This window comes from Schistocerca gregaria, chromosome 1 (genome assembly GCF_023897955.1).
Source record: "Schistocerca gregaria isolate iqSchGreg1 chromosome 1, iqSchGreg1.2, whole genome shotgun sequence".
NCBI classification, from domain to species: domain Eukaryota; kingdom Metazoa; phylum Arthropoda; class Insecta; order Orthoptera; family Acrididae; genus Schistocerca; species Schistocerca gregaria.
The window spans coordinates 239,444,248-239,459,244 of NC_064920.1; positions in this window are offsets into that span (position 1 = coordinate 239,444,248).

A 14,997-nucleotide genomic window follows, 5' to 3' on the forward strand; every position below is an offset into this window, starting at 1 on the left:
GAACTCTATTCGCAACCCATTTTACACACAGTACATATACGTGTTACTAACATTGCCTGCAACACCGTATCATTGTACGACATATAGCTGACGTGATACGACGTGGTGAACATTGTGGTGGGTCAAAAAATAGCTTTTTTCTAAAAACCGAGCTACCTTATACATGTGAGTTCGATTCTTTAAAGAAACGTGGGTGGTGTGGCTGGGAGCAGGGAGGTGTTACTGTCGACGATCGGATACTAAATAAAGCTTCCAGCACCTGAAAGAGACGCCGGAGAAAGTCGTTGAAATGTCGTCCAGAAAAACCAAATCAACAACTCCACTCAACTGCCTGAAATAAAGCGTACCATAGCGAACTGCTAATTCTAATGCATAAAAACTTGCGTGAAAGTCAGAGTCGACGATATAAGAACATAAAACTAATCTTGGAAACATATTCGCTGATTACGAATTCCTTGGAATCAGCTACATTAGGTATAGATACACTACCCCTTACTGATGTATGAAGGGTTGTTCCACACCAGTACTCGAACCTGAACCTCGTCTTTGCGCCAGCGGTCGCCTTAACCACTTCGGCGAATCGTGCACGCTCCCCAGAGCGACTCAAAACCGACGCAAACCTGACGATGTATCCAGTCCGACATATGAGACGTTAAACTACAATTTTCTTACTAGTTTCTTTTTCAGTTCTACGAGTACCACTCCGTATTACATCTTAAGCTTCATAGTCTCTCTGCGGTAAAAGTGGCTGGCCTACAAGAAAATGGCATAAGTTGTTCTCACACTTAACGTGAACGACGACGTGGTTTCCAACGTGGCTCGTGAGCGCCCAGAAACTGTCGCACGCGAGGTGCTCGAGTTCGTTCGCTTCAGCGTGAGCTGAGACTGGGGCGCTCGCCAGAGCCTGGTGTCGACTACACCGTGCTCAGCAAACGCTCAGCTATTACTACCGGAAACTGACAGGAGTGGAGTAGCTGCGTCAACTTCTTGGGTGTTTCTCTCTAAGAATATCCTGGATGTATCAATAAATTCAAACGCACTTACCGTATTAGAAAGAAAACTTTGAAAATATTACACATTACTCATAAAATGTGTGAATAACAGAACCATGTTTCGAACATTTGAGAGGAATTAAAATTCTGTATCTAACATGGAAACAAATATACAGGGTGGGTCATTGATCGTGACCGGGCCAAATATCTCACGAAATCAGCGTCAAACGAAAAAACTAAAAAGAACGAAACTTGTGTAGCTTGAAGGGGGAAACCAGATGCCGCTATGGTTGACCCGCTAGATGGCGCTGTCATAGGTCAAACGGATATCAACTGCGTTTTTTTTAAAATAGGAACCCCCGTTTTTTATGACATGTTCGTGTAGTACGTATAAAATATGAATGTTTTAGTTGACCAATTTCTTCGCTTTGCCATAAATGGCGCTGTAATAGTCACAAACATATGGCACAATTTTAGACGAACAGTTGGTAACAGGTAGGTTTTTTAAATTAAAATACAAAACATAGGTTCTTTGAACATTTTATTTCGGTTGTTCCAATGTGATAAATGTACCTTTGTGAACATATCATTTCTGAGAACGCAGGCTGTTACAGCATGATTACGTGTAAATACCAAAATAATGCAATAAATGCTCAAAATGATGTCCGTAAACCTCAATGCATTTGGCAAAATGTGTTTCGACATTCCTCCCAACAGCGAGTAGTTCGCCTTCCGTAATGTTCGCACATGCATTGACAATGCGCTGAAGCATGTTGTCAGGCGACGTCGATGGATCACGATGGTAAATATCCTTCAACTTTCCCCATAGAAAGAAATCCGGAGACTTCAGATCCGGTGAACGTGCGGGCCATGGTGTGGTGCTCCGTTATCGCTGTTGGTGAATGACGCTTCGTCGCTAAATAGAACGCGTGCAAAAAATCTGTCATCGTTCTGTAATTTCTCTTGCGCCCAGCGGCAGAACTGTACACGACGTTCAAAGTCGTCGCCATGCAATTCCTGGTGCATAGAAATATGGTACGGGTGCAATCGATGTTGATGTAGCATTCTCAACACCGACGTTTTTGAGATTGCTGATTCTCGCGCAGTTTGTCTGCTGCTGATGTGCAGATTGGCTGCGACAGCAGCTAAAACACCTACTTGAGCATCATCATTTGTTGCAGGTTGTGGTTAATGTTTCACATGTAGCTGAACACTTCCTGTTTCCTTAATAACGTAACTATCCGGAGAACGGTCCGGACACTTGGATGATGTCGTCCAGGATACCGAGCAGCATACATAGCACCTGTCCGTTGGGCATTTTGATCACAATAGCCATACATCAACACGATATCCACCTTTTCCGCAATTGGTAAACGGTCCATTTTAACACGGGTAATGTATCACGATGCAAATACCGCCCGCACAGGCGGAATATTACGTGATACCACGTACTTACACGATTTTGACTATTAGAGCGCCATAGATCACAAAGCAAAAAAAAGTGGTCCAACTAAAACATTCATTTTTCTTTACGTACTACAAGAATATGTAATAAAAAATTGGGGGTTCGTATTTTAAAAAACGCAGCCGATATTCGTTTGACCTATGGCAGCGCCTTCTAGCGGTGCAACCATAGCGCCATCTGGTATCCCCCTTCAAGCTAGACGAGTTTCGTTCTTTGTAGTTTTTTCGTTTGGTGCTTATTTCGTGAGATATTTGGCCCAGACACTATCAATGCACTACCCTGTACACTACCTGATCGAAATTATATGGACAAGGTGTTTCCACCCTTCCACTTCATGACGCCTTGAAGTCTGTTGGGGACACTTCGAATGAGTTGTTGTAATACTTGTGGAGCAATGGCAACCCAGTCTTCCTCAAGAGCCAAAACCAGACAAGATAGTGATGTTGGACGCTGGAGTCTATTGCGAAATCGACGAACTCATCCCATAGGTGTTCCATTGGGTTTACGTCGGGACTCTAGGCAGCCCATTTCAGGAACATTATTGTGCACAAAAGATTGCCTCACAGATGCTGCTTTATAATAGTTAGCATTGTCACGTTGATACAAACAATCATCGTCTCCGAACTCTTCTTCCACTGTACGCAGTACGCAATACTGTAAAACTTGATCATATACTTCCGCATTTAGCATTTTCTTAAGCGCAACAAGAGGATCACTAACATCCCTATTTCATAGCACCACCTCCTCACCTCCTCCGTTCTTCCTTGATCATAGTTAACGTTCTCCATGCATTGACCAAACCTAAACACTTCCATCAGATTGCCAGCATAGTATAGTGTGGTTCATCACTCCAAATCACTCTTTTCCAGTCCACCACAGTGTAGTGGCGTTGCTCATTACAACCACCTCAAGCATCGCTTATCATTCTCTACAGAAATGTGTGGTTTATGACGTGCTGTTAGAATATTGTATCTCATTCCTCTTAAAACCTTTGGCACCGTCATTGTGTTAAGCGGACTGCAGGAAGCATTTAGGAACTCATGAGTGATTTCTTCCGCTGATTTTACGCGATGTTTTACAACCACCCTCCGTGAAGTTCGACGGTCGCTGTCAGCCAGTATATAATGTCTGTCTGGTCTTGGTTTAGTGGTGGCAGTCCTTTCGTGATTCCACTTCACAATCACAAAACCAACAGTCGACTTGGGCAGCCTTAGAAGGGCTGAAATATCCCAGTCGGATTTGTTACTCAGGTGACATGCAGCGACTAGTCCACGTTACAAATGACGTAACTCCCCTCACCTACTCTTTCTGCTGTTACTGGTTCTCTACTGTCAACACAATCTCTACTGTCAACACAATACTTCCCGCATCGTTTCACACTGGCAGGTCCACCTGTCTTCGGATTACTGGTCAGTTCCGCTTTACGCAAGAATAAATTCATGTTTCTGATGAGATAGTGTTGATACTTGATAATGGATCATCTTAATAGGCTCCTTGAAATGGCAGTAGGCTAGTCACGTCGCGAGAAGAAAAGACGGCAGCTGTACGAAGCTTGTACTGGAGTCCGAGAGAGTATCGGAGGCCTAGGGGAAGACTACCGGACAGATGGGACAAAGATATCAAGAAGATCGCTGGTAGCACCTGGCAGAGAACTACCCAAGACCGTTCCACTTGGAGAGGACTGCTGAAAGCCTAGTCGGCCACGGTGGTCTAGTGGTTCTAGGCGCGCAGTCCGGAACCGCGGGACAGCTACGGTCGCAGGTTCGAATCCTGCCTCGGGCATGGATGTGTGCGATGTCCTCAGGTTTGTTAGGTTTAAGTAGTTCTAAGTTCTAGGGGACTGAGGACCACAGCAGTTAAGTCGCATAGTGCTCAGAGCCATTTGAACCTTTTTTTTTTTTTTTTTTTTTTTTTTTTGCTGAAAGCCTAGCTGAATCGACGACTCGAAGACGCCACATCATTTAGTGATTGAACTGGCTGATTATTATGATACTGTTTGGGCACATACCATTACTTCCTTCGAAGTTTACATTTCTGACAGCCTTCCATTCGTATCTTATAGTTCATCTTAAACAGAGATTTCACTCCTACATAATCATTGTAGATGCAAATAAAAATAGGTTGATGAAAACGAGCATTTAGTTTGTGGTAGCTCTTCTAACCCGTAACTAACCATCTGTCAAAATTTTGCTTTGACAAATTATACCGAAAACGAAACTTTTTATACACTGAGGAAAGTCATGGGACAGCGATATGCCCACATACAGATGGCGGTAATATCGCGTACACAATTTATAAAAAGGCAGTACATTAGCGGAGCTGTCATTTGTACCCAGCTGATTCATGTGAAAATGTGTTAGATATGATTATGGCTGCACGACAGGAAATAACAGAATTCTAATGTGGAATGATAGTTGGAACTAGACGCAAGGGACATTCAATTTTAGAAATTCAGTATTCCCAAATCCCCAACACCACTAGTGCGCCGAAATTGCCAAATTACCTCTCACCACGGATAACGCAGTCGCCGACTGCCTTCGCGTAACATAATCTGCGGCTTTTGGGTACAGTTGTCATTGCTAACATACAAGCAAAACTGTCTTAAATGGCCGCAGAAAGTAATGTGGGTCGTGCGACGAACGTGTCTGTTACGATAGTACTGCGAAATGTGGCGTTGATGGGCTATGTCAGACGGCCGACGCGTGTGTCTTTGCTAACAGCACGACATCGCCAGCAGCGCCTCACCTGGCCTCGTGACCATGTCGGCTACGCCCTAGACGACTGGAAAACCGTGATCTGATCTGATGAGGCCCGATTTCATTTCGTAAGAGCCGATTATATGGTTTGAGAGTGGAGCAAACCCCGGTAAGCCAAGGGCGCAAGTTGTCAACAAGGTACTGTGCAAGCTGGTTGTTTCCCCATAACGGTGTGGGCTGTGTTTACATGGAATGGACTGAACCCTCTGGTCCAACTGAAACGATCATTGACGGAATCCATTGACTTGGAGCCCATTTGCAGCCAATCATGCACTTCATGTTCCCAATCAACTATGAAATGTTTATGGATGACAATGCGCCCAGTCACCGGATCACAATTGTTTGCGATTCGTGTGAGGGACATTCTGGACAATTTGAGGGAATGATTTTTGCACCTAGATCGTCCGACATGAATACCATCGAACATTTATGAGACAAAATCGAGAGGTCCGTTCGAGCACAAAAATCCTTCTCCGCCAACGCTTCCGCAGTTATGGATGGCTACGGAGGCACCATCGATCAACGTTTCTGCAGGAAAGTCATACAACGATTTGTGGAATCCATGACAAGTCGAGTTACAGCACCATACCTGGCAAAGGAAGGTCCAACACGGTATTAGGACGTACCCTATCACTTTTGTCACCTCAGTGTATATATTTAATGCGGCCGTGTCTTGGAGCAGCACATATTCAGATTGTGGAGGTTTTAAAGCAAAAGCCACTAAGTACGATACTTTATGTGTATAGGGTTGTATTTCAATATGGCATCTGCGCATTTCAGCCTGTGACGTAGAAAACGATAATGCATATTTTCAATGGTTCACATTTCACAGAACGTTGTGAGAGTCCGACACAGGTTAGCCTTTAGTTTACCTTTGGGAATGCTCCAGTATAATGCTGCAAATCTTGTCCCAGTCCATTACCAGAATCATGTTCACCTTGTGAGCACTGTTGAGCTACAGCCTGTGAGTTGCTTCCCGAACGACGATTTCACTCTGTAAGTGTCCGCTGTTACGAAACTAGCAAATTTGGAAAGTCATATACTCTGAGGTGCCTTAACAGCTAAGCTAGCGAAAAACAGGTCTCTCGGTTCGGGTCCTTACTCGGCTCACTGATTTAATCTGTCAGAAAGTTTAACAACTGTGCTCATTCTGCTTCAAAGTAAAAGAATAACTCTGAAAGATTATGAAGTTTGGAACTTAATTAAGGGCATCCTGCGAAGTTCTGTCACTGGCTTCAACCGACAAAGGTGCCAGAAGATGCAAACAATAAGGCTTTATTCCGCGAAGGTTTCTTTACGGACTGATGAGCGTCAAAAACATAGTTCTTAAAGGAGCTTCTGACACGATGGGAAATAAGGAAGTACTCAGGGGCAATGTCCAGGGAGCATGATGGACCTTTGAGAATAATGTGTAGGTAGAGAGATATCTCCATGAAAGATTTCGAAGAATTGTTAGTGTCACAGCACCTCGGGAAAGTTGCGTCTATAATCTTGCGACAGATCCTTGGGGAAGACAAAATGTAGTGAAGAGTGATTCAAAATACTGATGACCTTATACACTGTAAAAACGACAATTTCAATCTGGATAATACAAAGTAAACAACGTTTAAAAATTGAAAATAGTCCATCGACTTTGTAAACTTCAGTAGGTTGTGAGCCAGCCTAGAAATTATATCATTTTAAACAAATTGTAACTGTGGTGGTGTCCTAGATCTGAGTCAGCAGTCGCAGCTCGGCTGTAGTAATAAGCTGGCACCGGTGTGTTTGCTGCAGCGAGGGAAACAATGTACTGCACTCCATCGAATAGGCAGTAAACGAGAGCCAGAGAAGCTCATATGAAAATTACAGTGCTTAGAAAAGCTAGACGTGGCCTCCTAGAGAATGAACAACAAGCTTTGTCGAAGGGACACAACATAGCTATGGCGTATTACATTTCCTGAATAATACGGCACTCCTCACAGAACAAACAAGCTTGTTCGGATGAAACAGCTTCACGGACTGAGACTGATTGGTAGACTTTATTGTAAATTTATAACAAGATTTGGTGTTTGTGAACATCGCGTTTGGATTTTCAGTCTGTTTGTAGATACGATGACTGTCGATAGCGTGGTTTGAAGATGATTTTATCCGTTAACGTGTCCTCTAAGTTACGATTACGCATTGGAAACGACATTTGAAAATTTCTGACGTACAATGGTTCATCGCAAGCTGGTATCGCCATAACCTTCAGTTTCTGTCCTGAAAAAACCCTGTCATAAACGATAGTGAGCGTGTCAATTTCTGGTCTACAGTAAACATGGAGAGAGCAAAATAAGAGAGATGAAAATTGTATGCCGGACTAGCACTCGAACTCAGGTACACTGCCATGACAGGCAGTGTTCTTGAAAAGTCTCGGGAGCAAAACAGTTTTATCTGCAGAGAAATTTCATAACAGCGCACTATCCTCCCTAGAGTTCAAGATTTATTCCGGAGAAAATGTACAGTTTGTCACCTACGGATGCGTGCTGAAACCAATTGTGTCGCAAAAAAGTCTCGCTTTGTTTATCTATAGAGAGAAATGAGGTCCCCATCTATTTTATATCTCAATAACCAATATTCGAGCTAACCATAGCAACAGTACTAATAGAGAGAATTATATTACACCTTGATGAATCTTGAAAAACGTTTGCTCTTCGAATCAGTTCATCTCATTGAAGAAGTAGTCCTGTATAAAAATTTTTTTTTTTGCTTCAAATGTTGTCTGTGATTACTACTTTATTGTAGTGTTCATCCCATATTAGAAGACAATTTGTGGAAGTCTCCGGAAACGATTTACAGTCGGAAAAAATAGCCGATATGTAATTTCAACGATTACCTAACAGGCTTTATGGGAATCATTAACGTGCTCGAACTTGAGATAGGACCATCGTGTTACAACTTCTGCACAAAGGTGGAGGGAAAGCGTATCTAGTGAGCAGGGCAACGGATGACAGAAGCTGCCACAGGTGCCCACAGGACTGCCGTGGCTACAAAGAAGATGGAGGATAACCTCCTTTTAAATACGGAAGGATTGTTTTACGGTCCAGCGACCGCTGACTAGAGGTATGTTTAACATAACTACAATAAATATAACCCAAAATTTTAAAGGCGTTTGTCTCGAAACCGTATTTTTCACACTCGCCTGAAACATGAGGAGGTAGATACGTTATGATCGCAATTTGAAGACGGAATTTCAAATTTAATTCTACATATCAGCGTGCGTCGCCGTTTTGCTATTTCTTTAAAAGCATATTATCGGTGCGCGCTTTTGTCTCGATTTCGGGGGGAAAGAAAATAACATATGTTTCAACACTTTACCCTTTTCTCAGACGATAATATTTTTTGGTTATCATATGTATGCTAATAAAAATATACTTAAAATCACTTATACAAGGTTATTTTGTTACAGGTGCAATAGGAAGGTTTCGGGAACTCCCGCAGATGACCTGCAAGGGGTTCTACTACCTGCTGCAGCGGTTACAGAAAGCATTCGAGGTGGACACAAAAAATATTTTTAAAGATAAAGTTGTAAATAATTGTAATTATCTTTTATTTTACCCGAGGAAATAAAGAAAATCACCTATTTTTTATGCGCTCAAAAAGGGCTATGGCAGTAGTATGTAACTTATCTCCACGCTGTCTTCAAAGACGCACGTAGTTTAGACACGGTGTCGTCACTGGTAGCCTGTTCGCCTCTCTGGATGATACACACTCGACATATCTTTCATGGGTTAGGCTATTTGACTGGCACTAGCCAATCAGGCAAGTGACCCTGAATTTTTAGTTGGCACGAAGTATGCTGTAGAACGAAAGAGCCTTGGCTGCTGAATCTAGCGCTGTTCGGAGGCGTGAGTGCTAAATGAAGATTCATGTCACGCTCCCTCATATTTCAGAGCAAGATAGCTACATGATCTTGGCTTAAGCAACGCTTTGCAAGTATTCGTTCCTGTACGACGTTTCTGGTTCTCAAATTAATGGCTACAGGGGTAAATCCTTTCTGCTAGCTGCGTGTTTCAATTGAAAGACCACTTAGTTTTGTTTGTGATCGGTTTCTAATGGCGTATCCACTTGAGGAGCAAATGTCCATTCACAATTCATATATCCCAATAAACAAACATGAACACACAAGGCCAACGGCCTTGCCGATGGGGTAACACCAGTTCCCGTCCCATTCCGTCAATTAAGCGCTCTCGGACTTGGCTAGCACCTGATTGGATGACCATCTTGGCGCTGCTCGTAACCGAGGAGCACTCCCTCATGGCTGAAGGAGCTACTTGACTATGAAACGGTCTAAACATTCATGGTGGTATCTGTTTGTTCTATATCGTGTCTCCCTACCACTTTCTCGCAACGACGCTCTGAGCGTGTTTTTTAGGGAATTGACTAGTTTGAACCTTGGGCCTGTTGCTGGTAAGGAGACGTCAGACCACACATGACATGTAGAATTCAGAAGAGTTCAGTGAGACTAGCGATGATATAACCAAATACTAAATGATCTCAGCGTCAGCTCCACTGCATTCCCTGTAAAAGAATCTTAATGCTAACTAAATTTAGTGGAAAGGGTTCAAGGCTTTCCTATTTTTAGTTAGCTGGTAAAATAACGTCGAAAAAGCAGTTAACTTTACCATTGGAAATTTTATTCTACTCACAAAACATCGTTTATAAATTGCACTATTGATAAAAGGAGATGTTTTAATATAGGATGGTAAAAACCAACTGCGTTCAACAAAAATGTGAACGAATATTCCCTGAATGGGTTTCCAAGTTCTACAATCGATCGAAGGATGACCTATGCCATATCACATCTATAATCTAGGTTTAATTTAAGTTTCACAAAAGAGAAAACTATCAAAATGGTCTACAGTGACCCTCAATTATCTTTAATTACTTATTTAACTTGTCGTAAATTATAGTGGCTGATGTGGCTTCTCAATAACTATATAAAAGAAAAATCATCGCGTTTCAGATCTTTTCTTCAAGTGGCAAATGTGAACACCATGAGTTTTAATTAACGATCACCATTAGTATTACGCAAAAAGGTGGTGTAACAGATGAGACTTCTGCAGTTCTGAGTGAAGCCTTATGCGCTCAAAAATGCGGCATCGCGTGCGTTCATTACTTTGTCGGTGTTTAGGCAGCGTCAGGGCGACAGCGGCTGGCGCACCAGCCATCCAGCTCGCCGTCTCGGAACTAACTCTCCTAACTTCTCCTTACTACAATTTACCGAAGTAGATTTAAAAAAAGCTATCTGGCTGTGTTTTCATCTGACCAGTCAGGGTCTCAAAGTTAACCTTAAGCTCCGCCTACAAAGATTCTGTCTATCCAATGAGAAACGTTATACTTTTCGTGGTGGGGCAATGTTTTTAAAGTTTGCAACGTAACAGAGACGCTAAAAAGTCTCACGCTAAAACCTGCAGCTGGTGTGGTCCTTTTAGCGTTATCGTAAGATCTATACTGTTCTTCTGGAGGGCTCTATCTTTTAACATGGGCTTGGCGGGGGGGGGGGGGGGGGGGGGGTGGTCCTTGACGTACCTGAGACGCGAAAAAGTCTCACGCTAAAACTTGGGGGTGGTAGTGGCCCTTTTGTGTTATCGTAAGATCTATACTGTTTTTCTGGAGGGCTCTAGCTTTTAACATGGGCTGGGGGGTGGTACTTGACGTACCTCAGACGCGAAAAAGTCTCACGCTAAAACGTGCGGGTGGTAATCGTACAGGTAGGCTGGCGGCGTGGGTGTCCAGACCGTCCCTTATCGTAGGGCCTTCTACCTTAACACTGTTCTGCTCTCAGCTTCTGTTCTCGTTTCTCCCCTCGGAACTGCGTCGGTCTCACGGTGGGAAGGTACGACATGCATTTAGGTATTCTTGTGTTAGTCTGTGGTACTCTATTTGCTCACTCGTTACTCGTATTACTTTGGTTAATTTAATGTCACGAGATATTCGGAGCTATGTGACATACTACTAGAATTGCTTATTATGTCAGGGTTTTCATGGAAGATGTTGGATTTGCCTGACACCTTACAATGGTGGCTCCAGTTCGGGAAATGACAGTGACCGGGTACGCAGTGTGTTGACCAGATGCTTCTCCATAACCACACCCAATGACGCCTATCGGGTGAGGATGATACGGCGGTCGGTCGAATGGTATCGTTGGGTCTTTCGAGACCTGTTCGGACGCAGCGTCAAAAAAGAAAACATACCTTTATTAGGCTATTTTATGATTAGTAAAAATGCTGAATATTGTAGTGCTTTGTGTTTGTAGGCATCTATACACAACTACCTATTCTCTATCTGAAGTCGATACAACTATATTCTGTTCGTAACCAGGGCCCACATTCGTCTACTTATTATGTTGAACTTCGTTCCTGAGACCACTTGCTTATGCATATACATGATCTGCATCGATCATATCGCAATTCTTTGTCCTATTTAATGGCGCTACTTAAACCAAATAATGCAATCACTTCGTAGTGTCACAACCTTTTATCACGCTTTAAGTAATATTTCAGTTTTTCTAAGCACTTGTGTAGCAGTTTGGTGATGAATGCTGTTCCACTGCCAGTTCTGCTTTTATCTCAGATGCGACAGAGTTTGTTTAAAACTCATTAATATTTAGAGGTTAATGTTTGTGGTGCGTAATTCAGATTTCAGTGTTATTTTGGATGCCACAGACTGCATGGACAGAAGTACTGCACGAGTGTTTGTAAGACGAACCTCTTCACAAGAAGAGCCTAGCTTTGAAAATCTTCTCTAATAATATCATCTGATTTGATTCGTTCTGAGACACATGAATAAATTTCACGCTGCGCTCGCGAAATTTAATCATGTCACTGAGGTGCTCTATCGCGAGCTGTTACCAGAAGAATGGCTATAAACAACACCGACTCAAAGGAAGGCCTCGTAGCTTGTTCGTGACGTCACGTAAGCTAGGCACGGCGAACGCCAGCTGTGTTGCAGGCATACTCTAAATGGTGGTGTCTCCCTCTCTGACATAGGAAAATGTGAAACTATTGGCGGTAGTTGACCAATACACATTGTTCTGAGAGATTTCTGCAATAAATTAATTGTGCAGTTCATTACGCTTCTTAACAAATAGTGTACTCCTAAACTTAAATTTCCACCTGTTTTAAGGATTGACATACAAAAACATCTTCATGGCTCAGCAGCAACAGAATTTGTGCTTCTTTACCTTATTTGTAAATCTGAGGAAGTTACGTTTGCTTTTACAAGAAACTGTGAACATATTGGTGCTCTTCTTGGTTGGCTATGGGGTGAGGAGCACTGAACGTTAATGAAACATCTTGCGATTGTACACATTGGGGGAGGGGGTGGGGGGACAGAAGAAGAGGCAAAAGAGAGATACTTGTTTTATCAAATAATTTTTTTTTATCTTATAAAGTTTCTCCTTTCAGTTGCAAGAAGAGAATATTTATCTTTTCTAATGTGTATGTTTAAAAAAGTTTAACTTCCTGTTTAGAATTCTTTTCGTTGGAAACGACTGTAATCTAATGACTGGCAACAGTTGGACATTTACACACGTAAATTAGTTCACGTTTCCATTGACGAAGTCAAACGAACATAAATAAATAAATAAATAAAAGAAACGAGTTCATTGTAAGGGGGTTGGGGTACGTTTCGATAACAAAATGGTCAAGTAAATGTAGTTTCTTGAATGTAAAATTTCCTAAGCTTGCAACGGGGCAAAGCATCTTCTCATATTGATCTACGTTTGTTTCGACAGGATTCAGTAATACAGAACTATGATCTTCATTTGTAGCTTTACGATAGTAAGAAAATCTTTCATCTAAATAAAACTGCAGAATCCAAAACAATACCAAACAGTTTGTCCAAGAATAAGAGATTTATAGTGATAAGCACGCCCAGGCGTTTCTGCCTGCAACAGACCTGGCGTTCGCCGTGCCTAGCTGACGCGACATCACGAACAAGCGCCGAGGCCTTCCTTTGAGTCGGTGTTGCCATAAATCAGTCACAAGATGACTCAGAATTTTGGTTTGAATATAATATAAAATTTGATCACAACGATTACCTCTCAGCCTGAGCACAATATAACGCTGCTAATACTTGCGGAACTTTTCACCGCAAAACCTGCATGAAAACCCGATACTTCAGCCGACAACGGTATCACGATTCCAAACGTCCATTAGGAGTTTAGAAAGCCAACAAAATTACAACGCGGACGGAATGGGCAGTGCGTCGAGGACAGCGTTTACGGGGGAAGACAATGAAACCACGTTGCGAGTTTTAATTTTATAACGTCATGCACCAAGCACGCTGTTATTCCGGTATATCGATCTGCGACGGATTTTACACTAAAATTCGTTGTGGTACGCGGAGCGGACATTGAAGCCAAAAAATCGCTTAGCCGTTACGACGGAATTAGCATGTAAATACAACCCCCCAGCGGGTAAGCCGCTGTTTAAAACAGGAATTATTTTCGCGGGAATAAAAGCGGTCGCCGAGAGGGCGGTGCCGCGCGCGCCCGGGGACGCTGGGATTAGCATGAGAATGCCGCTCCCTGAAACAATGTTAGCCCCCGCCCCGGCCACCCATACATATTAATGGCGCGGCCGCTTCGTTTAAAGCACTTCATCTGCCACCTGAGCAGGCGCGCGGTCAAGCGCTCCGCTCCACTGCTGTGCCGCTGATGGTCTCGCGTCGAAGGAATGCCGTCTAGAATCACCTTCACACCCAAACGCTTCACGCTCAACCTGCAGTAAGAGGATAACTTATTTCTATTCTGACAAAGTAGAGCCCCTTTTGCACGTGTGACTTTCTTGCCTCACGAGGAGAACACGGCAAGTGCCGTAAGGCGATTTCTCAGAAAATTCGGTCAGTGGATGAGGGGTCAAAATAAGCAGAAACATGTCTCGGCTCATCCACAGATACTCTAACGTTTCTGAAAGTTTTCGAAGCATTTTTCCAGGTAATTTATGTGCCTCTTACTGCACGATATCCTCAGACGATTTAATAGTAGGGGAAGGCGGGGCAAGATGGGGAAGCTAACTTTAAACCCTTACAAAAGAGTCAAAAATAAACAAATTCAAGTAGGTTTGATTATCAAACGAATTGTAGAATCAGGTATTACGTTTTATTTAGGCCTCTTACTTTCGCATAGTACACAAGTGTGGACAGCCTTGTCGTCATCACTCTCTATCCCTGCACAAGTGTCGTGGGCCCAGCATCCGCAGTTAATACACCGCATCCAGCCACCTTCAGTGAAGTCATAGCAGTATAAACATTCTTCACTCTCTTCCTCCTTGTCATTCGACCTCAGTTTATTATCCCTTGAGCATGAAGGGGAGGTTAAAACATCAGTAACGTTCGTCACTTTTTCGTTGTCATTATGTCCTTTTGGTGGTACCCCAGGTTTATTAAACTTTGAAAAGAGTTTTCGTTTACATGCAGCACGTTTGGGGACTCCTTTTCGTTCAATTTCTTCAGATAGTTTACTCCTGTAAGGAGATTCGGTTAAAACAATGGGTTTTCCACGCCTGTTACATGGTTTCCTTTTGGTTTTTTTTTATCCACCTTTGGAATAGCTAACACCATTTCAGGGCTGGTAACCTGAAAGTTAGACGAAACAGAGGCTTGATCGTCAGTTGTTAATTGTTCAGGTGTTTTACGTCTTGACAACATCTCTGGTATTTGGTCTTCCGTTTCTGTAACTTCAAATGTGTGAGCTTGATGAATGTCTGTAGTTGAACAGGGAAGGTAATCACTTTCCTGAAACACATTTCTGTTTACAAGC